General features: G+C 42.8%; 1 protein-coding gene and 1 pseudogene across 1 annotated transcript in view; one reads left to right on the forward strand and one right to left on the reverse strand.

The window, feature by feature from the left end:
• LOC147718897 (TSC22 domain family protein 1-like) overlaps positions 1–15,677 on the forward strand; it is an 84,299-nt pseudogene extending 68,622 nt beyond the window's left edge.
• The window catches only part of PRRG3 (proline rich and Gla domain 3), a 189,262-nt gene that overhangs the window by 133,928 nt on the left and 32,325 nt on the right, over positions 1–23,009 (reverse strand). The gene's annotated exons all lie outside the window — the stretch shown is intronic.

Below are 23,009 nucleotides of genomic sequence, written 5' to 3' on the forward strand. Positions count from 1 at the left end.
CAAGGTTTCACACATTACTGTTGCCTTGAATGCCAGGGTAGACTGTATTTCCCAGCTGTCTGCTAGAAAAGATAATTCTGAAAAAAAACATCTGCTTGAAGAACGTGTAATGGCCTCCAGTAATGGTATAATTTGGTTATTTGAGTTAGGTTAGTAGTGAAGAGAACTAAACAGAGGCTTTGCAGCACGTAACTGTGTTGAATAGAGTTGATAAGTATGTAAACTGTGGTTTGTCTTTTGGAAAGTTAGAAATAGAATGTGTGTGAAAGGCCAAGTTGTCTTGAAAAGCGATGGTTTTGTTTCACCTGTTTCGAAACAACCATATTATACTGGTGCATGTGCATGCTAAACGTGTTGCTGAAAAGACTACAAAAACGAGAGCCACATTTTGATGGTCATCTATGGCGGAAAAAAAAATTGTTTTTTTTAATAAGGTGGTCTCATTATATTCATGCAGACATCTTTGAAACAGTGAACAGCCTTTAGTGCGCGGCTGCTACTGGGCATACCGATTCTACGCTTGCGATGTTACAACGCATACCATTAGTACGCAAGTTGTTACATTGCAAGCGTTGTTACAACGCATGCTTCGTAATGGTATGCACTAAACAACTTATAAAAAAAAAAAAAAGGTCCATGTAGTTGTGAGCCAACTTTGGCTGTTTGCTCACAACGATGTTCAACGCTCCTCAGAGACGATGTGAAGAAGGTCCTAGGAGGAGAGAGGAACCACGAGGAGAGTGAGGTAAGGGGGATGTAGTGTGTCTTTGTAGTGTAGGGGGTCGTGCTGGGGGTAGTGTTTTAGGGTTTAGGGTATTGTAGGGGTGTTGTGCTGGGTAGTGTTGGAGTCTAGGGAAAGGATTGGGGGTCAGGGGTTGTGGAGGGTAGTGCATCAGGGTTTTGGGTAGTGTTTTGGTGTATGTGTAGTGTAGGGGGTCGTGCTGGGGGTAGTGTTTTAGGGTTCAGGGTAGTATTGTGGCGTTTGTGTAGTGTATGGGGTCGTGCTGGGGGTAGTGTATTAGGGTTTAGGGTAGTGTTGTGGTGTAGGTTCAGTGTAGGGTAGTGATTTAGCGAAGTGTAGGGGGGTCGTGCTGGGTAGTAAATGAATGTAGAGACAGGAGTGAGGGTCGGGAGGTGGTTGTGTTCGGGGTAGTGATTTAGGGTTTAGGGTAGTGTAGTGGTGTTTATGTAGTGTAGGGTGTTGTGTTGGGGGTAGTGGTTTAGGTTTAGGGTATTTTATTTAAAAATGGTCCATGTACCCGAAGTAGTGGTATGTGAGGTAATGGTCTGCGCTTTAAAAGTCATTTCTTATATTTTTATTCCAATTGCGAGGTAACAGTAATCGCAGTAAAAATATGCCTACTAATGGCATTTGCGATGTCAAAACATCGCACTAAAAGCATGCATAGTAATGGCATGCTAAGTATCGTCATACATTCCTTTGAAACATTCAGTTTACACAGAAACTCTGTGGAAGGCATTTGCCATGGGTTGTTTTAGATCCTCTGAAGACGGGTTGACCCAAAGAAAGGTTTACACTATTATTCTTACGATTTGCCAAATAGACCGAGCTCATATGGATGAATACTCCCAGAACTAATGGTTCTTTTTAAGTTCTAGAGGAATGCTGTTTCTTAGAAAGATAATGGGGTCCAAATTACATCAAAGAAACCTGAGAATTGGTTTGAGAAGCTTCAAACTATAGGTGTGTGCACCACTGAAAGCTCAAACCAGGCTCATGTCAGATGCCTGGCTCAGGCTGGGGACCTCTTGGTTGTTCGAGCCCTGAACAAGTTAAGCATTTCTAAATTTCCTGCTAGGCACCCTTGATCTAACCTCGTGCAGACAGAATTAAAGACAAATCAGTAATCTTTGATGTGTAAAAAAAAAAAAAGAAAAAGAACATTTTAAATAAATGAAAGGTAAAGATACTCATCAAGTTAGTGGCTGAAATAAATAATGTGAAACCACCTTGGATCAACCCCTGCTCTCCTGCCTGACCTAACACTAATCCTAGGCAAATATTTTATCGCACCGAGCCTCCTTTTTCTTTATTATCACATACAAGAGCGCCCTCAAATACGTGTCTTCAGAACGTGTGCTGTACAAAAACCTCTTGTGTTTGTTTTAAGACACTATAATGTTGTTCCATATATAATAAGAGTCAAGGCCACGTAGCTGGTACACATAGCAACAGATTTGTCCCTTAGTTTACTAGTGGCACTGTGTCAGGATTCGCACCGTGGCCACAATATGGAATAAGTCTCAACCTTTGATTAGCAAGAAAAGATCCAGAGTCATTGTAAAACCAAGTCTGGTCAACACCTGGTACGACATTTAACGTTAATCAACCGTACTAAGATGGCCGACGCAGTGGCCGAGAGTTCTAACCTTTCTAGTGTTTCTTGTGCGGTCTAGTCTTTAAGAGCATTGCGTGCAGATTCAACTGCGCACTTCAATTTAGCTTTGTTCGTGAGCGCTCGTTCGAGCCGTTTCTCCGCAATAGTGAAGTGCGTGAGACTGTCATCTAGCAGGACATAAAGGAATGGCCAAAACTCTGGATCTAATACAGCGCTATTTTTGGTGGCCTGGGTTGTCTTCGCATGTTAAGCAATATGTGCAAACTTGTGAATTGTGGGCTCGAAGTAAATCTAGCCGACAAGCACCACAGGGCCTGCTGCAACCCCTACCCACTCACTCTCGTCCTTGGCATACCATTTCCATGGATTTGGTAGTGGATCTGCCCTTGAGTCAGGGATTTAACACTATTTTAGTTGTTGTAGACACCTTCACTAAGATGTCCCATTTCATTCCACTCACTGGGGTGCCCACTGCTCAGGAGTTAGCCCAAGTGTTTAGCAAAAACATTGTGAAAATAAATGGGGTTCCCAAGGTGGTAATTTCAGATCGAGGGACTCAATTTGTATCCCATTTTTGGAAGGCTTTCCTACATGGGTTGGGAGTGGCACCTAGACACTCCACAATTTATCACCCGGAAACAGATGGTCAGACAGAGCGCATTAATTAAGAATTGGAGCAATATCTTAGTCTGTACCTTCTGGATCGGAGTGGAAGTTGGTCTAACTTGTTATGGATGGCAGAATTTGCATTTAATAATGCAAAGAGTGTTCCCACGGGCTATTCTCCCTTTTATCTGAACTAGGAGTATCATCCTAATCCTTTTCACACTCAATTGGATCTGGAGGTTCCGGCAGTGAAGGAATTAGTGAGGGATTTAACAGTTCTCCATCAATTCGCAAAGACCAATTTCATTAAAAAAAAGAGACCTATAAGATATGCGCAGATAGGCATAGGAAACCTGCACCAAATTATCTAGTGGGAGATCTAGTTTGGCTGTCTTCTAAAAATTTACATTTGAAAGGTCCTCAGAAGTTTCAGCCTCGTTTTGTAGGTCCTTACAAGATAGAACAAGTTTTGAGACCAGTTACAGTAAAGTTAAAACTAACCCCCAAATTAGGCATCCATCCTGTCTTTCATGTTTCTCTTTTAAAAAAGGCTGCTCCACATGTAAGGATCTCCAGGCCCCCAGACCCTTTAGAGATTGAGGGACATCCGGAGTATGAAATGAAAGATTCTAGATTCTAAACTCTCTACAGGAAAGCTTTTCTATCTGATTGACTGGACTGGGTATGGCCCAGAGGATAGATAGTGGGAACCGTCTGACAATGTCCATGGCCCTTTGTTAAAAAGACGATTTCACTCTCAACACCCATCTAAACCAGGACCGATAAATCGGTCGTTAAGGAGGGGTAATGTCAGGATTCGCACCGTGGCCACAATATGGAATAAGTCTCCACCTTTGATTCACAAGAAAAGAACCAGAGTCATTGTAAAACCATGTCTGGTCAACACCTGGTACAACATTTAACGTTATTCAACCGTACTAAGGGAGGAGGAGCTACGCCGTGAACCAAGATGGCCGCATAGGCTCCCGGCTCCGCCGACCTCCACCGGCGGCCCGTCAATCCTGTTATCTATCCTCTACCCACGCCCTGGACCTGGATGCATGAAGGTTGCCTGATGCCAACGGTGCTTTCCTGGATTTTCTGTCCACTTCAGCGACGTAGTTATGTCGTGTTCCATTTTTGTAGATACAATAATAGAATTGGATAAATGCACAGCAACTTGTTATAGCTCAAAGTTCAACAGTTAGTCGTATTTTATGGTGCACCGTAAGGTGGCGTCGAGGGTCCTACGACGTCAAGATACATAACACAGACGTGGCACTAGAGGATCTCTAGTGTCATCCCTTGGCGGGCACACAAGTGTTTATCTTCCCACACAAAGAAGACTTTCAATCCAATGTTTCAATTGTTCATAAAGTTTATTTTATATTTGTAGGAGAATTAATCATCATTATTTCATGTTTGTTCATTCGATATCATTCATGTGTTTGTAGATCAGACATTGTCATAATAAGGCATCCAATGCATTTCGGGCATTATATAGCATGCCCTTCATCAGGGAAATAGACACTGTAAAGCAAGGGATAATAAAATAATATCATCAAAAATAGTATGAGTCTTATTTACATCAATCATAACATTAACTGAACAGGATCTGCATGATATGTACATAAAACTGTATGTGAACTCCAAGGGTTCAGTGATTCGCATGCTGTGGTTAGTAATAGTGAAAAAAGAGAAAGAATTCCTCAAAGAAAAAGCTATCACTCACATGGCTGGGTCTCTAACGATACGTGATATTCTGCAAATTAAAGATAAAGCGATGTTACAAAAACAACCTCAACTGGTGGGGCAGTCCATAAGGCAGAGATCATTCTATCAAAAAAGACTGAATAGTCAAGCTAGTTCCCTCAGACTAACCTTGCTCAGGACTAGACGCGCGAATACATCCTTCTCTCCTCGTACTTCGCGATGGCACAATGAAATGCCGATCGCGTTCACCTATTTAAACTGGATTCCGGTCATGTGACGAATCACATGGCATTGCCATAAAAGAAAGACTCATTTCCGAGGGTGGCGAACCAGCGTCTAATATCTAAATAACGCCCCGTCACTAAGAGTAATCTGAATTCTAATTTTCAAAATATAAAGAGCCGGTTGCGAGAAATGCTGAGAAATAGGCTATACGAAAAAGAATGAATTAAAATAAGGTTGAAAAATAGATGTGGTCGGAAAGAAATATCGGGGATAGAACTTCTAACTGTTAGGATGGTAGATGGGCTGTTCAATGGTTAGAGCTATTGTGAAATATGCAAATGGAAAAGAATATAAAAAATGTGAGGTGTAAGTGTCAGATGTATGTATGAACTCACATAGTATACACAAGGAACAGTCAGGGGAGCAATTAATTATAGGTAACATGCAAATTCAATTCTTTCATTTAACCCCAATGGTTTCTGGCAGGATAAATTTTGTATCCAATAGTTCTCTCTCTGCAGAAGGTATTTAGAATTGTCTCTGCCTTCTACTTTCTGGACCGTTTCAAGGATGATGAATTTGATCTGGGAGATGTTGTGATGTTCCTCAACAAAATGGGAGGATAATGCAGATTTCATATTTTTCAAACGGATGTTTGACTTGTGTTCGGTTAGACGCACTTTAATCCGACGTTCCGTCTTCCCTACATACATTTTGCCGCACGGGCATCTGATCCCGTAGATGACATTGCTCGATTCACAGGTGGCCTTTACCTTTAGTTTGATAGGGTAACCTTTTGAAGGATGACAAAATGTGTTGCCTCGGATTACATTGTCCTTCAACATAAAACATCAACAACCTTAACACCCGCAACAAAATTCTCTGGTACGAAACCTTGCCTCAACTGTGGAAGTTGTAACAATGTAATCCAGAAAGTAGAAGGCAGAGACAATTCTAAATACCTTCTGCAGAGAGAGAACTATTGGATACAAAATTTATCCTGCCAGAAACCATTGGGGTTAAATGAAAGAATTGAATTTGCATGTTACCTATAATTAATTGCTCCCCTGACTGTTCCTTGTGTATACTATGTGAGTTCATACATACATCTGACACTTACACCTCACATTTTTTATATTCTTTTCCATTTGCATATTTCACAATAGCTCTAACCATTGAACAGCCCATCTACCATCCTAACAGTTAGAAGTTCTATCCCCGATATTTCTTTCCGACCACATCTATTTTTCAACCTTATTTTAATTCATTCTTTTTCGTATAGCCTATTTCTCAGCATTTCTCGCAACCGGCTCTTTATATTTTGAAAATTAGAATTCAGATTACTCTTAGTGACGGGGCGTTATTTAGATATTAGACGCTGGTTCGCCACCCTCGGAAATGAGTCTTTCTTTTATGGCAATGCCATGTGATTCGTCACATGACCGGAATCCAGTTTAAATAGGTGAACGCGATCGGCATTTCATTGTGCCATCGCGAAGTACGAGGAGAGAAGGATGTATTCGCGCGTCTAGTCCTGAGCAAGGTTAGTCTGAGGGAACTAGCTTGACTATTCAGTCGTTTTTGATAGAATGATCTCTGCCTTATGGACTGCCCCACCAGTTGAGGTTGTTTTTGTAACATCGCTTTATCTTTAATTTGCAGAATATCACGTATCGTTAGAGACCCAGCCATGTGAGTGATAGCTTTTTCTTTGAGGAATTCTTTCTCTTTTTTCACTATTACTAACCACAGCATGCGAATCACTGAACCCTTGGAGTTCACATACAGTTTTATGTACATATCATGCAGATCCTGTTCAGTTAATGTTATGATTGATGTAAATAAGACTCATACTATTTTTGATGATATTATTTTATTATCCCTTGCTTTACAGTGTCTATTTCCCTGATGAAGGGCATGCTATATAATGCCCGAAATGCATTGGATGCCTTATTATGACAATGTCTGATCTACAAACACATGAATGATATCGAATGAACAAACATGAAATAATGATGATTAATTCTCCTACAAATATAAAATAAACTTTATGAACAATTGAAACATTGGATTGAAAGTCTTCTTTGTGTGGGAAGATAAACACTTGTGTGCCCGCCAAGGGATGACACTAGAGATCCTCTAGTGCCACGTCTGTGTTGTGTTCCATTTTTGGCCTATTCCCGGGCTGCCGCCGGGACCTCGATTTTTGAAATACCCGAGAGGGACCTGATCAACATCGGCTGTGGGACCGCGACTGTGGCCGGTCCTCCAGGCCTGACTAATTTTTTCCACCTTTGAGTCCCTTGACCTCGTTGATGGATGATGCCGGAGTAGAGACACTATGCTGTGCTGTGATCCTCCTGCACCGTGACTGTGGGTTGTGTGCCTGACCCTCGTTTCCCGCCCCGGGGGCCGGCGGGCTACACCCACGGCCGGTGTGTGTGTGCTGAGTTTGCTGGTCTGGAGCGCCCGTGTTACTATCGCCAAATGTGTATCCGGAGCCCGACGATGTGGGCTGGAGATTGTGCCCCCCTCCGTCCTCTGGGCCCCGGAATGGAGGGGGTGGATGGCGCACATTCACTGAGATCCGTAATGGCGGCGATTGGGGTGCTCCGCTCGCAATTTATCGACACATGTGTCTCCCTGGCGGCGAAACTGGATGATCTTTGCTCGAGACCGGCCACAGACGCTACAGCGCCTGCACAGAAATCTGCGGTCCAGTCGAGTGAATTGACCCGCCATCTCGAGGAGCCCGTGCGGCAGCCCGACTTTGTTTCCCTGAGAGAAGGCCTCACTTTTCCCTCATCCTCTACAGTACACGGTCTTTCCTCTCCTATCCGATGGTGTATCGTCGCTGGCTGTCCTGCACTTCCTTGTCGAGTCTCAGGGTCCCGTCTACTGGGTTCGCCATTTTCCTTTGTCTCGGCCCGTCTGCATGAGAGATGCCGCCATTTTGTGACCGGACTTTGTTCCATCTTCAATGCCCTGACCTGCCACGGACGCTTTGGCTGCCTCTGGTCGGATGTGGTCCGGAACGGATTCGCACTGGTCAGGGCTGACTTTGACTTTGAGGTTTATTCGCCCCTTGCCACTGCTTCTGACCATCTGAGACGCTCCCTTTGTGTGCAACTGATATGCCTTTGGTAATGGATTTCCTCGTGAGACTTGCAGGGTTGACTTCTGTCTCTCTAGGGTTGCTCCGTTTAGTTTTGCCGGGACTGCACCAAATCCCTCATCGGGCTTGGGGTAAGGGGGGGTTTCCTTGGTGATTATCCTCCCCGTAATATTGCTGACTGTTTAGTGTTGCTTGATGATGATTGTGCTATGGGGGGTCGCCGCTGGTGGGGGGTGCCAGGTGTCCGGGGGCTTGTTTGTTTTTTCTCCTCCTCCGCTTCTTCTTATATTTTCCCTTCTGTGGGGCAGTTTCGGGGCGACAGGCACGCTGTTAGTGGGTTAGGCCGTAGCCATTACAGGGGTGCAGGGTGGCGGGTGTGGGGGGGGGTTGTTATTTTAGTTTGTTTTGTTCTATGGTCCCTATCGCTCTTTTCCGTCTTTGGGAGGGTTCTTTCCTCTTTAGTAGGGTTGGCTGTCTCTTGGTCTCGCACCTTTCTTTCTTTTTTCTGGCTTTTTGATAAGCCTCTTTCTTCTATTTTTGGGGGGTAGGCTCTCCGGGGTGAGTTTAGAAATGTGGATTATTGTATTATGGTTTATTGTCCAATATCATCGCCGTGGCTGCCCAGATTACATAGATGCTTTTGTCATTGCCTATCTCCGATAGTACTTGGAGTAAAATCCCTTTTGTCTCCTTGGTGCTCCTATCCTTTGAGGTGTGATGTCCTTGTTGTTGCAGCCCCCACTTCTCTTCTAAACTTTTAAAATGAAAACCTCATATCATGTCTGCGAATCCCACAACCACTCCTTTTATACTTCGATATATCCTGTTTACTGATTTGCTCTAGTTTCTCCTGTTTCATTGACTGTTTTTGCGGCCGGCCATGATGGTTGTGGGCCTGCGCATGTACCTCCTTTTATGAATAAAGGTTTTCAAAAAAAAAAAACAACCGTACTAAGATGGCCGCCGCAGAGGCCGACAGTTCTAACCTTTCTAGTGTTTCTTGTGCGGTCTAGTCTTTAAGTGCATTGTGCGCAGATTCAACTGCGCACTTCAATTTAGCCTTGTTCGTGAGTGCATGTTCGAGCCGTTTCTCCGCAATAGTGAAGTGCGTGAGAAGACTGTTATCTAGGAATTCACAGTTAGCGGTTTGGTGACATTCTGCTTCTCCAGTGAAAGTATCGTAATAGTTCAGAGTAAGAACCTTCAGTCAGTAAACCTCCTGACTCTTCAAAGTACCCATTCGAAGATTGAGAAGTTAAACGTTGGCAGAGAAGACAACCGAACTTTAGTAGTTGCAGTAGACTGAGAATTTCATTCTTGGAAGCTGAAACCACAAGTTCGTTCAAGCGAGAATTCAGGAGGTGGCGAAACCGGATTCCGTCCGACTTTACTCAAGTAAGATTCCTCCATGGAAGCTACGCAGAGAATTGTCCGTTAATTCAAGCATTGTCCTTCCTTTGCGTTTTACCTTTCCTTTCCCTTCCTCTCTTACCTCCCTAATAGATTAATAGACTAAGACTGCAGCTTTCACTGAACATTTAATGTAAAGACTTTCACCTAGACTTACTACAGTATTGAAGGATAACTACCAAAAGAATCTCTTCAGTGTTAAAAGGTACAATTGAGAGGAGGTCTTCTGTGGTAGACAATAGACTTAAAGTATAAATTGTTAAAGTTATTCTCTCTCTCTATTGCAGATAGTGATAAATACTACTATACACTGCAGAGGTATATTCAATATTCAGAAGAGGGGCAATACTCCAACAAGAGTCTGGTAGGAAGAATCCAATTTAGAGTAATGAAAGTAGCTGCATTGCAATGTTGTGGTCTTAAGGTTTTTCCCTGTGTGCATTAGGCTTCCCCTTCGTGGCTGAAGAAAACGCTACATTGAAAAGAGTTTCAGAAGCAGCAGTGGGAGCCAGCAATTGAGGAGTGTCTCTACTTTTCTCTTCCAATTCCCCTTTCCCCCTGTTGGTGACGTTGCTCTGTCAGAAGCGCGGCGGCACCAGCGGGCGGGCGTTGGGACCAGCGGCCATTTTGCTCCTGCGAAGACAATTGGGTTCCGACACACTTTAATAATGGCTGGGAGGAAGTCGATGAATATTTCCAAGTTCATGTTACAAACACACTAGCTCTATCACTGCTTTGGCAGGTATGAATTAAATATGGTGTACTAAAGTGAAACCCTTCAGAATGCTAAAGTAACACTTTTACATTTCGAAGAGCCTATCTTATTTGCAAAAGATTTGTGCTACATGATTTACAAGACAAATATTTTCAGGTCTTGGCTCTTGCACGGGCTCTTAAAGGCAAACCAGACCATTGGATCATCTTTCACTGTTAATTTGTTGCCTCTTTCAACTCTACATTAAACAGAAAGTGACTGATCTGTATTTCCCCAACATGAATGGTTTAGTCCAAGCTTTATAAGGGCATGGTCGAATGGCTAAAGTAAGCCTTGAAATCTGGTTTGAATGTTTAACATGTTAGAAGATTATCATTGTAATCCACATAATACCATTGGGTTTATGCCAGTAGACTTACTTTAGGGAACAAAATGATGAACTCCTAAATGAAGAACGGCGTACTACATTTTCAGTTGTCACTAAGGGCTACGTGTAAGAAAGTGAGATGCAATGCTACCAGTAAAGAGGTAAAAGCCAGGTAAATTATTAAACAACTGGGCACGGTGGAGACTCCGTAGAGTTATTAGATACAAAGATGTATCTGTAGAAAATCCTTCTGTAGGCAACCAGTATTCTCAAGATGAGCCTGAGATAACTAATAATTTGGATTTTACTGTTCCAAGTTATTACTACTCAACTGTTCCTGGATTCTCAGATACATTGTATTCTCCGGTTCCCCAGCACTGTATTCTGATACTCGAATAGTGCTCTATGCCATTTCTTCATTGAACCATTTTGTCTAAAATTCTTTGTCAGCTAGACTGATGTAGAGTCAATGTCAACGTCCTTTGAGGAAATCCATTATGCAAAAGAACTTTGATGACTGCCATGAAAAATTTGTGAATCTGCATATTTACGCCTCAATTGTCATACTTAATCTAAATTTTCTTTTATTGTTGCTTTGTGTTCACGGTCATAGTGGATGAGATGCGTGGAATCTGATGGCCTGTTTTTGTTGCACTTTTTCTTAGATTTTAAGCATTCTTATGACTGAAGAGTTCTCACATTCCTACATTCTAGGTTTCTTTTTGTATGCATTTGACACATGTTTCACTTCCATGTTCAGACCATGGCAGTTAGATCCCATACTTGTGGTCCACGTGGTGGGTAGTATGTAGGCTCCTGGAAATATACTTAATACTACATTTATGTGCATCTTGATTATCAGAGAGTGGGTGGGGTTAAAATGGAAAAATCGTCAGGGTATGTGCCACTACCATATTTATAGACAAGTGTCAAGAACTCTTTGAAGGCCCTTTTGGTAGTAAGCCAGATTGCCTGGTGAGGTTTATGATTTGGTATGATGGCAAAGTTTTGGACTTCGTCCAACGGGGAGAAAGGATAATAGGGATGGTCCATCAATAGGTGCGAGTATTAGAACATTTTGCATTCATCACCGCATTGGCTAATATGTGGATAGATTTTACATATATTTATAGCTTGGTACCATGCTGTAGTAGGTTTGGTTGTAATGCAAGAGTCCACCAAATATATGTGCTAAAGAGCACCAAGGTTTCTAGGTGAGGAAGGGAAAGTCAGGATGTCTGGACTGAACATATATTCAGGAACAAACAGATAGTTGCACAATAGGAATCAAGAAAGGATCTCAGTCTTTGACTACTCTATCATGAAGCAATGTAGAGACATCTAGTGGTTTATATCTGTCAGTCTCTCAAATGAATGATGCTGAAGAGTAAACGGAAAGTTAAGAACAAGATGTAGGGAGTCTCCATGTTAATAAAACAGATCAATCAGGGAAGTGTCACCAATGGAAGAATATAAAAATATTAAAACGAGAGCCCAGGACAGAGCATTCCAAGAGGTACTGCAGTAAACCGAAAATGGTTGATTTTTCAGGCAATAGAAAAGAAACAGTCAGACAGTTACGAGGAAAACTATTTGTGGGCTCAGTCAGTGGTCAATACCGAAGATAATAGGGTTGAGGTGCCAGAATGTATCAAAGGCTGTAATTTAGAGGCCAGCTGGATGCAGTGAGCAGAAGTGATTGAGTTAGCAAGGTGTCTCAGGACTGATTCCATTTGTGCACAAAAACAAGATTTGCAGGGATTGAACAAATTGTTACGTTAACAAGATGTAGTGGAAAGAGCTAAAAACAGAATGGAAGAGAGAACAGGAGAGAGACAGGGCAAACAATCAGCATTATTGAATGAATACCAGAGTACCTTACAAAATTCAAGAAAATAAGAAGAAAAGAAAAAAAGAGATTCAAAGGCACGGACGGAGAAGCTCAAGCTGCTACGATCCAACAGAATTTAGTCTGTAAATGAAAAAATAGTGGTTACTGCTGAAGAAGATTCAGAGACCTCCGACTACTACCAAAAAAGAAAGAAAAGATTAACTGCCTGCCCTGAAATGATACTGTAGTCCTCCTGTCCAAAACAGAACAGGCTATAGCAAAGCCTAATCAAGCCACAAAGCTACTTTGACTTATGGGGATTGAAGCAACAGAGAAACACAAAAAAATAAGGTACAACCAAAAATAGTTAATAATAAAAGGAGAGTTTGTAAAACAACTCAAAGAACACCTATTTAGAAATAAAATCTACTAGATCTGGAAAATGCAGTTACGTCAGGAAATACTTCCAAGAGAGGGTGCCACAAGTATTCAATCATATAGAAATCATGATCCATGGTATGAGCCTGCTAGTGAAATTCAAGACAATTTAACAAGTTTTTTCAACCAATACTCCTAATGAAGTATGGGCTCTCACACGCCAATGATTTCACTAAGTGGAAGTGTAGTGTTCCTTTATGCATCTTCCCTCTCCTCTATTTCCCTGTGTAGAATGTTCCACTTGGAACTCTCCCTATGCAATAATGCCTTGCTGCTGTTTTAATTTAAGTGCGCTGAGAGGACCAGCAGTTGACAGTTGGTGCCTGTAGCCGATGGTCCTGCTGCCGTCTGGTCATAAATAAAGACTCTTAAACCTACCTTTCGTCAAGTCTTTACTACACATTTATGGTGATGATTTACAACCAGAAGGGACCCATGCCTTTTCATCTCATCGTGATTCAGATCTCCGACTCCTGCCTCATTCCTGTGCCTTCATCCTGAGGCTGCTGCGTGACTTCTGCCTTGTGCCTGTGTCCGCCGGTAGCTGCTACTGCTGATGCCGGTTCCCGACACGGGCTTATGTGGCCACGTGAGGGCCCCACCCCCCTCAAATATGAACTTCATTGCTCTCTTGCTGAATGCTCCATCACTTCAGATTTTTCCTTCCTCTTTTGCGGAGCTGCCCTGCTTTTCCGCCTCATTGGATGCCTTCCATTGTCTCCCCTGTACCATTGGCTGGTCCATTTTGGTTCACGAGGGCCAGTCAAGCATCCTTGTAGTCACCACGTACCCTGGCAGTGTTGCATGGCAACTGGGACTCCTCATCCTTTGTAGCTGTGATTTTCGTGCGGCAATTTATCGGAGGAGTGCTTCCAGTGATAGCACAGTGTTTACCTCTGTTTAGTCTGTGCAATTTCTACTATGCTGATTCGCACAGCAATTTATCGGATGTGTGCTCCTTGCTATAGCAAAGCATTTTACTCAGTATGGTCTGTGAGATTTCAACACGCTGACTTGCACAGCTTTTCTTCCCCGTCGCATTTTAGTGTTCTACCTCCTCTACAGTGAAAGTTTTCCTTGTTTTTCTGCACTTTCAGAACTTATCCTTACTGGAATTCTGCGCTGGAGAATTTCCTCTTCAGTTCACTCGCTGATTTGCACAGCCTTTGTCTTGTCATGGGCATTGTGTTGTGAATCGGTAAAATTGGTCTACCTTCATTCCGCAAGATCTTCCCTGCTATTAAACTTTTCTTTTTTGTCCTTTTTCTTCTATTCCTCCTAATATGGCAACTGCTACTCCAAACATCACAGTTAATCCACCAAAATAATTTTTGCGTGTTCCCGGGGATCAGTCAGTTCCTTGGTTACAATGGAAGGAATATTTTGTGAATTACTTATTTACTATTGACCATGCCAATAACTTGTCACGAGAAAGGAAAAAAAAGTTTATTGTTGCACTCATTAGGTCCTGAAGGTTTAAGAATTTATAGTCAATTGAACAAAGAAACCGTCGCTGGTGATGACAATGTTTTACTTTTCAATGAAGCCATTAGGCATTAACATAATTATTTTTCTCCAAAGGTTTGTAAAGGTATTACTTATTATAAGGTTTTCAAAAAGGAAACAAGATAAGAGTGAATCCGTTGATTAATTTGTAACTGTCCTGACAAAAACTTTGTCATTTTGGTGTTATAGAAGAATTAGTTAGGGATCAGTTAGTAATGCATGCTTATGATGTGTATATTCAAGAAAGATTGTGGATTAATGGAGATAATCCTTTGAAAGATGTTCTAGCTGTAGCTAGGAAGGCTGAAATGTCAGACAGGTGCGCCAAAAAATTTCAAAAAGATGATCATTTATCTGAGTTGCAGGCGAGTGTTGCCCAGGTGCTCACTAATAAAAGCCAAGTTCTCACCTCAGGTAAATATTCCAACAAGAAAGATGCAAAAAGAACTTGTATATTTTCATTGTGACAGTAGATATAATTTAGCCAATGGTAGGAAGTGTCCAGCAATTAAACAAAAGTGTACTAATTGTGGCAAAATGGGACACTTTAGTGCGTTTGCAATACTAAAAAGTTCAGAAAGGATAGAGATAAATGCATCGAGGAGGGTGCAATCTCATTTTCTAGCAATGATAGTGACGAAGAGAATTGCAATGTTCTAAATCTAAAGGAAAAAGTGGTGATGAACATTTCTTGCATAGATGACTCCAGTAAACCTATGTGTTCAATGGCGGGGTTAATATACATATTGCTGCAGATTCTGGTTCACCATTTACTATTGTTAATGAATCTATATGGTCCAACAAATTAGTTGAAAAGCTTGGGCCTAATTTGATTGAGGCTGAAATTGCCCTGAGAGTTACACTGGCAAATCTATTGAATTGTTGGGTTATAGGAATCTCATATTTAGGTTTAAAACCAACAGGCTTTTTGCTAAATTTATGTTTCAATGAAAGGCCCTTCTGTTCTAGGATGGAAGGACCAAAGAAACCTTAACATTATTTTGGATAATAATGGCACTGAACAGGTGTTAGTTTTGGATGCAGGCAAGTGTTTGGAGAAAAGAGTATGTGAAGAGTTTCCAGGTCTTTTATTGGGTAAATTAGGCAGATTGGATGGTTTTGAGCACAAAATTGTCCTTAAATTCATTGCTTCTCCTAAAATCCATAGACTCAGAAGTGTTCCTTTATCTATCAGAGATGAAGTGGAGAAGGAATTGGGGAGTTTGGTCAAGGATGGTGTTCGAGAACCCATCGAGTCCACGGAATGGATTTCTCCATTGGTTGACGCTAGGAAGGCCAATGGAAAAATCAGATTGTGCATTGACTTGCGCTACCTTAATAGTAACATTTTGGTGGGTAATTTCCTCTTCCCAAAATCAGAGAAATGCTAACTAAAACCAGAGGTATGGAGATTTTTTCTACTATTGATTTGTCTCAAGCCTATCACCAAATTTCTTTGTGTGAGGAGAGCAAAAAACGTACTGTTTACGTCTCTCATATTGGTTGTTTTCAATTCACCGGAATGCAGTTTGGTTTAGCTTCTGCAGCTGCTGATTTTGGTAACTTGGACTACGTACTAATTTTCCAAGATGATCTCTTTGTCATGGGGAAGGATAGTATTGTCCATAAAGTGAACCTCAACCATGTGTTGTCACTGTTGAGCAACTTCGGGTCATCATTGGAGTATTCTTGGTGCAAGATTGCTGCCAAGAGTGTGATTTATTTAGGTCATGAAATTAGCGCAGTTGGCGTTCATCCTACAACCAAACTTGTTTTCTGCTATTTCTAATACTCCCAGTCCAAAAACACAAGGACAAAGTAAAATATTTTTGGGGACTTGTAGAATTTTTAGAAATGTGTGGAAGGTTTTTCAAGTAGAACGTTTCACATTAGGCAACTCTTGAAACTAAGAGCACAATTTGAGTATCTATTGACTGTCAAAAGGAGTTTGTGGATATTAAAAATGCGATTTCCTCATCTCCTGCTTTGCGGGGTTTTGAACTTTTAGGAAAGAATGTGATCACCACTGATGCTAGTGGTACTGGCATTGGTGTGGTTCTTTCTCAGGTGGGGAAAAATGGTTGTGAATGTATTGTTGCGTATGCTTCAAGGTCATTATCCCCTCCCGAATGTACATATGCTGTAATTGAAAGAGAAACTCTTGCATGTGCATGGGCTCTTGAACATTTTCACTCTTTTGTTTGGGGTATAGAAGTTACCAACAAATGTGATCACAGACCTTTAGTCAAAGTTTTGTCTAATGTTGGCATGAACAAGGTATCCTCCAGGTTAGCAAGAATCTCTTTGAGGTTATTAGACTTTCTATATAAAATAATATATTTACCCTAGAGAAAAAAATATGTTCTAGATTTTCTGTCGAGTTTGCCTATTCAAATTGTTGAAAACCAAGATGACCTTATGAATAGTGTACAGGTAGCTTGGTTGTGGGTCCATGGTTTGGAAGCCATCACCAAAGAGGAGTGGATTGAAGGGTTCAAGGATGATTTGTGTTTGGGGAGAGTGGTAAAGGTTGGCCATTTAAGATGGTGGTAAAAAATCTCAAGGTGTTCTGGGAGGTCAGAGATGAGGTGACTATTATTGAGGGGAATATTGTGAGAGGTGAAAGATTTGTTCCACCTGAAAACATAAGAAGCAAATTAATCTCCTCATGTCATGAAGGACATCTGGGTATTATTAAAACAAAATTGATTGTGAGGAATTGGTACTGGTGACCTGGTATCGACATTGAAGTGGATAGAGTTATAAGGGAGTGCAGTTCATATTTGTCAGCTGATAAAACCCTTAAAACTTTGAGAGCCTCCCACCCCATGGGTGATTTTGTGTGTCCAAAGTCACTGTGGGAGTTTGTAGCTGTAGACATCATGGGTCCGGATGGAAGTTCTGGAAAATATATAATCTCTCTCATGGAAGTTTTTTCAAAATGGCCTGTTGTGAAGAATATTAAGCAGTTAGACACTGATACTGTCATCAAATGTTTTGATGAAGTGTTTCTTAATGAACGCACCCCGGTCGTCATCATCAGTAACAATGGGGTACAATTTACTTCTAATGTTATGGTTCATGGTTCAGTATTTGAAAAAATGTGGCAAACACAAAACTACCTCACAGTACAATCCTAGTGGCAACGGTTTGGTAGAACGGTGAAATAGAGTTTTGAAGGGTGCCATTCAGTTGGCCTGTATAAACAGCATACAGTGGGAGACCCAAGTGTTTAAAATGGTTTGGTGATACAGAGTTTCAGTGGTTGATTCCACTACGTTTTCTCCATGCAAATTCACAAGAGGAAGAAACCCCAGAGCCAATTGGAACTCGGGTTAGATTAAAAGTATCAGGGATGCCAATTGGCCTTCCTCAGATGTAAAATAAACTATTTGTTGCTTAAACGTGACAAATATAAAGAGTTTTATGACACTAAGTATAATATCAAACAAACAAAGCTCACTGTGGGTCAGTGGGTAAGGATTAAGAAACCTGGCTTTGTGTCCAAAAATGAGAGCACATTTTTTTTTAACCTCAACATGTTGTGGAAGGGAGGAAAAACTCTGATATTAGATAATGGAAAGTGTAGGAGTCTCAGAGGAGTTGCTTTATGTGAGCAGAGTAATATGGAAAATACCAATTGGAAAACCTATTCCAAACAGAGTTGCGAGTTTCCTGTGAACTCTGAACTTCATGGTTGCAATTTTGATAATTCAAGTATCACTAACACAGATAAGACCTTTGATGTCCAGGTTGATAGAGGTGGTACATTTTTGGGAAAGAACGTCATAGGCAAAGGAAAAAGAAATATCAAACGTCTGGTTGCTTTATATGATTATATCTATGATAAGGTTATTGTGCTTTTTATTTTGTTGCTTGTATAACTGTATAGTACTTAATTCTGCTATTTCCCTGTGTAGTCCCACAGGGTTCCTCCCCTTAGTCCCACTGTTGGACCTTAAAGCATTAGGGTGGCCTTCTCCCAAACCTTTTGCCTGCCTCTTACGTTTTCCCAACCTTGTTTTTGCTGGCTTTAGGACTGTGCTAAAGTGCATGTGCTCTCTCCCCTAAACATGGTAATTTTGGCTCATCCTCAATTGGCATATTTAATTTACTTATAAGTTCATAGTAAAGTGCAATACATGTGCCCAGGGCCTGTAAATTAAATGCTACTAGTGGGCTTGCAGTACTCATTGTACCACACTCATAAGTAGCCCTCCAATCATGGTTCGGTCCTGCCATTGCAGAGCCTGTATGTGCAGTTTACACTGCCATTTCGACCTGGCATGATAAACCTTTAGCCAGTGATAAACCTTCTCTTTTTATACATACAAGTCTTCATTACGGTAGGCATGGGATAATCCACAGGGCAAGGTGCAATGTATTTAAAAAGGTAGGATATGTACTTTTCCATTTTCCATGCCATAGTAGAGAAAAACTCCCAAAGTCGTTTTTCACTGCCGCAAGGCCTATTTCTCCCATGGGATAACATTGAGATTGTCTTATGACATATTTTAAGTGTAAATCTTAATTGTGAAGAGACAGACTTTTCAACGCTGGTGTCTCTGGACTCATAATTCAAAATTACAACTTATGGTAAAGTCAGATTTTAAATTGCAGTTCTAAAAATTTTACTTTTAGAAAGTTAGCATTTTCTTACTTTAGCCATTTTTGTGCTTACTGCCTGTCTCTAAATACATGTTTAGGTTGGGTGACAGCTGCACTTTGTGCATTCCCTCTAGGTAGTCCCACTCAAAGGGAAATTAAGAGTAACTTTATGGGCCATCCACATCCTGATCAGTCATCCTTGGCAGGATGGGAGGGAAGAGCTAGGCACAGCCTCACACTTGCACTTGAATAGGCTGTGTTCTGTCCCCACACAAAGGGCTGCATACCCCTTGTAGTGGGTCTGGAGCCAGGGCAGAAGAGAGGACATCTATGCACTTCAAATATCTTTCTTTGAAGTCTCCCCCACTTAAAAAACACAACTTGGTATAAGTACTGGACCTCTGAGACCACCACTTCAGTACACATCTGGACCTGTGGAGACTCTCCCAGGAAGAAGAACTGGAAGAATTGTTGTGCATTTTCTCCCACACTGCCTTAAATATATCTAAGTCTCCCGAAAGTTTACTGACCTCACAGAGATGAGGGATAAACAGAAGATCAAGATTCTCCTCGGAAAAGAACCACTATGGCAGAAACTGCAGACGAATACTTGCCAGCAGTGACACCATCAGATACCAAAAAACTGAGCAGTCAAACTAAATTGCAATAAGGACGACTCTTTAAAGTTTGGCACTACTTATACACAAGAGATGCATGCTGATACAGTTCCAGTCAATTAAATGGAGGATGAGAGCTAGAAAGATTGAGGAAAAGAGATAGCAACACACAAAACATGTGGGATCACAAGTAAGAATGTAATTGAACGAACAGGATAAAAGTGAAGTGAGGCTGAGCGAGTGAAAGAGATGGAATGAGGACACGACTGAAAGAGCAGAGCAGGAAGAGAAAGAGAGACAAAAAACAAGAGGAAACAGGCGAGACTGACAACAGAAGAGATACTAAGAAAATATGGGCGAGGGGCCCTGCAAGAGAGAACTGGAGACAGGAGTAGCGACAGATAACCACAGAGGGGTGAAGTGACAATGCTGGAAAGGGACATAGAGAACTGGAGAGGGACAGAGAGACCGAGAACCGAGAGAACGAAAACTCAAGAGGGGCACAGAGACCAAAACCTGGAGAAGGGCACAGAGACCAAAAACCGGAGAGGGGCACAGAGACCAAAAACCGGAGAGGGGCACAGAGACCAAAAACCGGAGAGGGGCACAGAGACCAAAAACCAGAGAGGGGCACAGAGACCAAAAACCAGAGAGGGGCACAGAGACCAAAAACCAGAGAGGGGCACAGCGACCGAGAACCAGAGAGGGGCACAGGGACTGAGACCCAGGGAGGGGCACAGAGAGGGGTGAAGAGGCAGAGACGCAGAGAGGGGTGCAGAGGCAGAGACGCAGAGAGGGGTGCAGAGGCAGAGACGCAGAGAGGGGCGCAGAGGCAGAGACGCAGAGAGGGGCGCAGAGGCAGAGACGCAGAGAGGGGCGCAGAGGCAGAGACGCAGAGAGGGGCGCAGAGGCAGAGACGCAGAGAGGGCGCAGAGGCAGAGACGCAGAGAGGGCGCAGAGGCAGAGACGCAGAGAGGGGCGCAGAGGCAGAGACGCAGAGAGGGGCACAGAGGCAGAGACGCAGAGAGGGGCGCAGAGGCAGACGCAGAGAGGTGCTTTTGAGGAACAATGGTTCAGAGTAGGCCTAATGAGGTCCAAGGGAAAAAGGTGAAAATAGCGAGTATTTAATAAACGCTAGGGAGCGAAAATTGTAGGTACAAGTAGGAATTTTTATTTTCTCTTTCTTTTTTATAGATAAACATAAGTATTTTTATACTGTATTTCAGGTGCTCAAGTGAATAGTACGGTGCAGGACGTGACATAAGTGATCAAAGTGAACGGACTGTCACACAACAACAACAAGGTTAAAAACACAACAATTATATACAATAAAGCGAGTGAAATTCCTTGGGTGGGTCGACGGCGTTTCGATCTATATAACTTTAGATCATCATCAGGACTGATGAGCCTCCTGAAACTGTAAGATTTGGGATTTCGGTTACACGATATTCTTCCTACATGTAGATTTAAACTTACATAGATTATGTGCTCCCGGGGATTAATGGAATAGCATGCACATGTTTGTATATTTTCACATGCGCGTTTAATCAAAATATGAAGGAGGTGCATATTTACCTCACCTTGGTGCGCAGCGCTTATTTAACCAAAAAAGGGGGGGCTGAGGCCATGTATAAATACATGCACTATTTTACGCAATTAATTGCCGATTTTTTACTTTACCTTGCCGATGCGTTATCAGGCAAGGATGGATTTTCTGACAATACAACTGAATTGGTTGTCGCTTTCCGGAGAGAATCTGGAAAATATACAAACATGTGCATGCTATTCCATTAATCCCAAGGAATTTCACTCGCTTTATTGTATATAATTGTTGTGTTTTCAACCTTGTTGTTGTTGTTGTGTGACAGTCCGTTCACTTTGATCACTTATGTCACGTCCTGCACCGTACTATTCACTTGAGCACCTGAAATACAGTATAAAAATACTTATGTTTATCTATAAAAAAGAAAGAGAAAATAAAAATTCCTACTTGTACCTACAATTTTCGCTCCCTAGCGTTTATTAAATACTCGCTATTTTCACCTTTTTCCCTTGGACCTCATTAGGCCTACTCTGAACCATTGTTCCTCAAAAGCATCGTTCTACCCCAGGCTCAACTTTATGGGGTTCCCTTGTTTATAAGAAACATGAGACGCAGAGTGGGACACAGAGACAGAGAACCGGAGTGGGACACAGAGACAGATAGCCAGAGTGGGACACAGAGACAGATAGCCAGAGTGGGACACAGAGACAGATAGCCAGAGTGGGACACAGAGACAGATAGCCAGAGTGGGACACAGAGACAGATAGCCAGAGTGGGACACAGAGACAGATAGCCAGAGTGGGACACAGAGACAGATAGCCAGAGTGGGACACAGAGACAGATAGCCGGAGCGGGACACAGAGACAGATAGCCGGAGCGGGGCACAGAGACAGATAGCCGGAGCGGGGCACAGAGACAGATAGCCGGAGCGGGGCACAGAGACAGATAGCCGGAGCGGGGCACAGAGACAGATAGCCGGAGCGGGGCACAGAGACAGATAGCCGGAGCGGGGCACAGAGACAGATAGCCGGAGCGGGGCACAGAGACAGATAGCCGGAGCGGGGCACAGAGACAGATAGCCGGAGCGGGGCACAGAGACAGATAGCCGGAGCGGGGCACAGAGACAGATAGCCGGAGCGGGGCACAGAGACAGATAGCCGGAGCGGGGCACAGAGACAGATAGCCGGAGCGGGGCACAGAGACAGATAGCCGGAGCGGGGCACAGAGACAGATAGCCGGAGCGGGGCACAGAGACAGATAGCCGGAGCGGGGCACAGAGACAGATAGCCGGAGCGGGGCACAGAGACAGATAGCCGGAGCGGGGCACAGAGACAGATACCTGGAGCAGGGTACAGAGACAGACCTGGAGCAGGGTACAGAGACAGACCTGGAGCAGGGTACAGAGACAGACCTGGAGCAGGGTACAGAGACAGACCTGGAGCAGGGTACAGAGACAGACCTGGAGCAGGGTACAGAGACAGACCTGGAGCAGGGTACAGAGACAGATAACTGGAGCAGGGTACAGAGACAGATAACTGGAGCAGGGTACAGAGACGGATAACTGGAGCAGGGTACAGAGACAGATAACTGGAGCAGGGTACAGAGACAGATAACTGGAGCAGGGTACAGAGACAGATAACTGGAGCAGGGTACAGAGACAGATAACTGGAGCAGGGTACAGAGACAGGTAACTGGAGCAGGGTACAGAGACAGATAACTGGAGCAGGGTACAGAGACAGATAACTGGAGCAGGGTACAGAGACAGATAACGAGACAGGGTGCAGAGACAGATAACTGGACAGGGTGCAGAGACAGATAACAGGAGCAGGGTACAGAGACAGATAACTGGAGCAGGGTACAGAGACAGATAACTGGAGCAGGGTACAGAGACAGATAACTGGAGCAGGGTACAGAGACAGATAACTGGAGCAGGGTACAGAGACAGATAACTGGAG

The sequence above is a fragment of the Lissotriton vulgaris genome, chromosome 4_1, assembly GCF_964263255.1.
Source record: "Lissotriton vulgaris chromosome 4_1, aLisVul1.2, whole genome shotgun sequence".
NCBI classification, from domain to species: Eukaryota; Metazoa; Chordata; class Amphibia; order Caudata; family Salamandridae; genus Lissotriton; species Lissotriton vulgaris.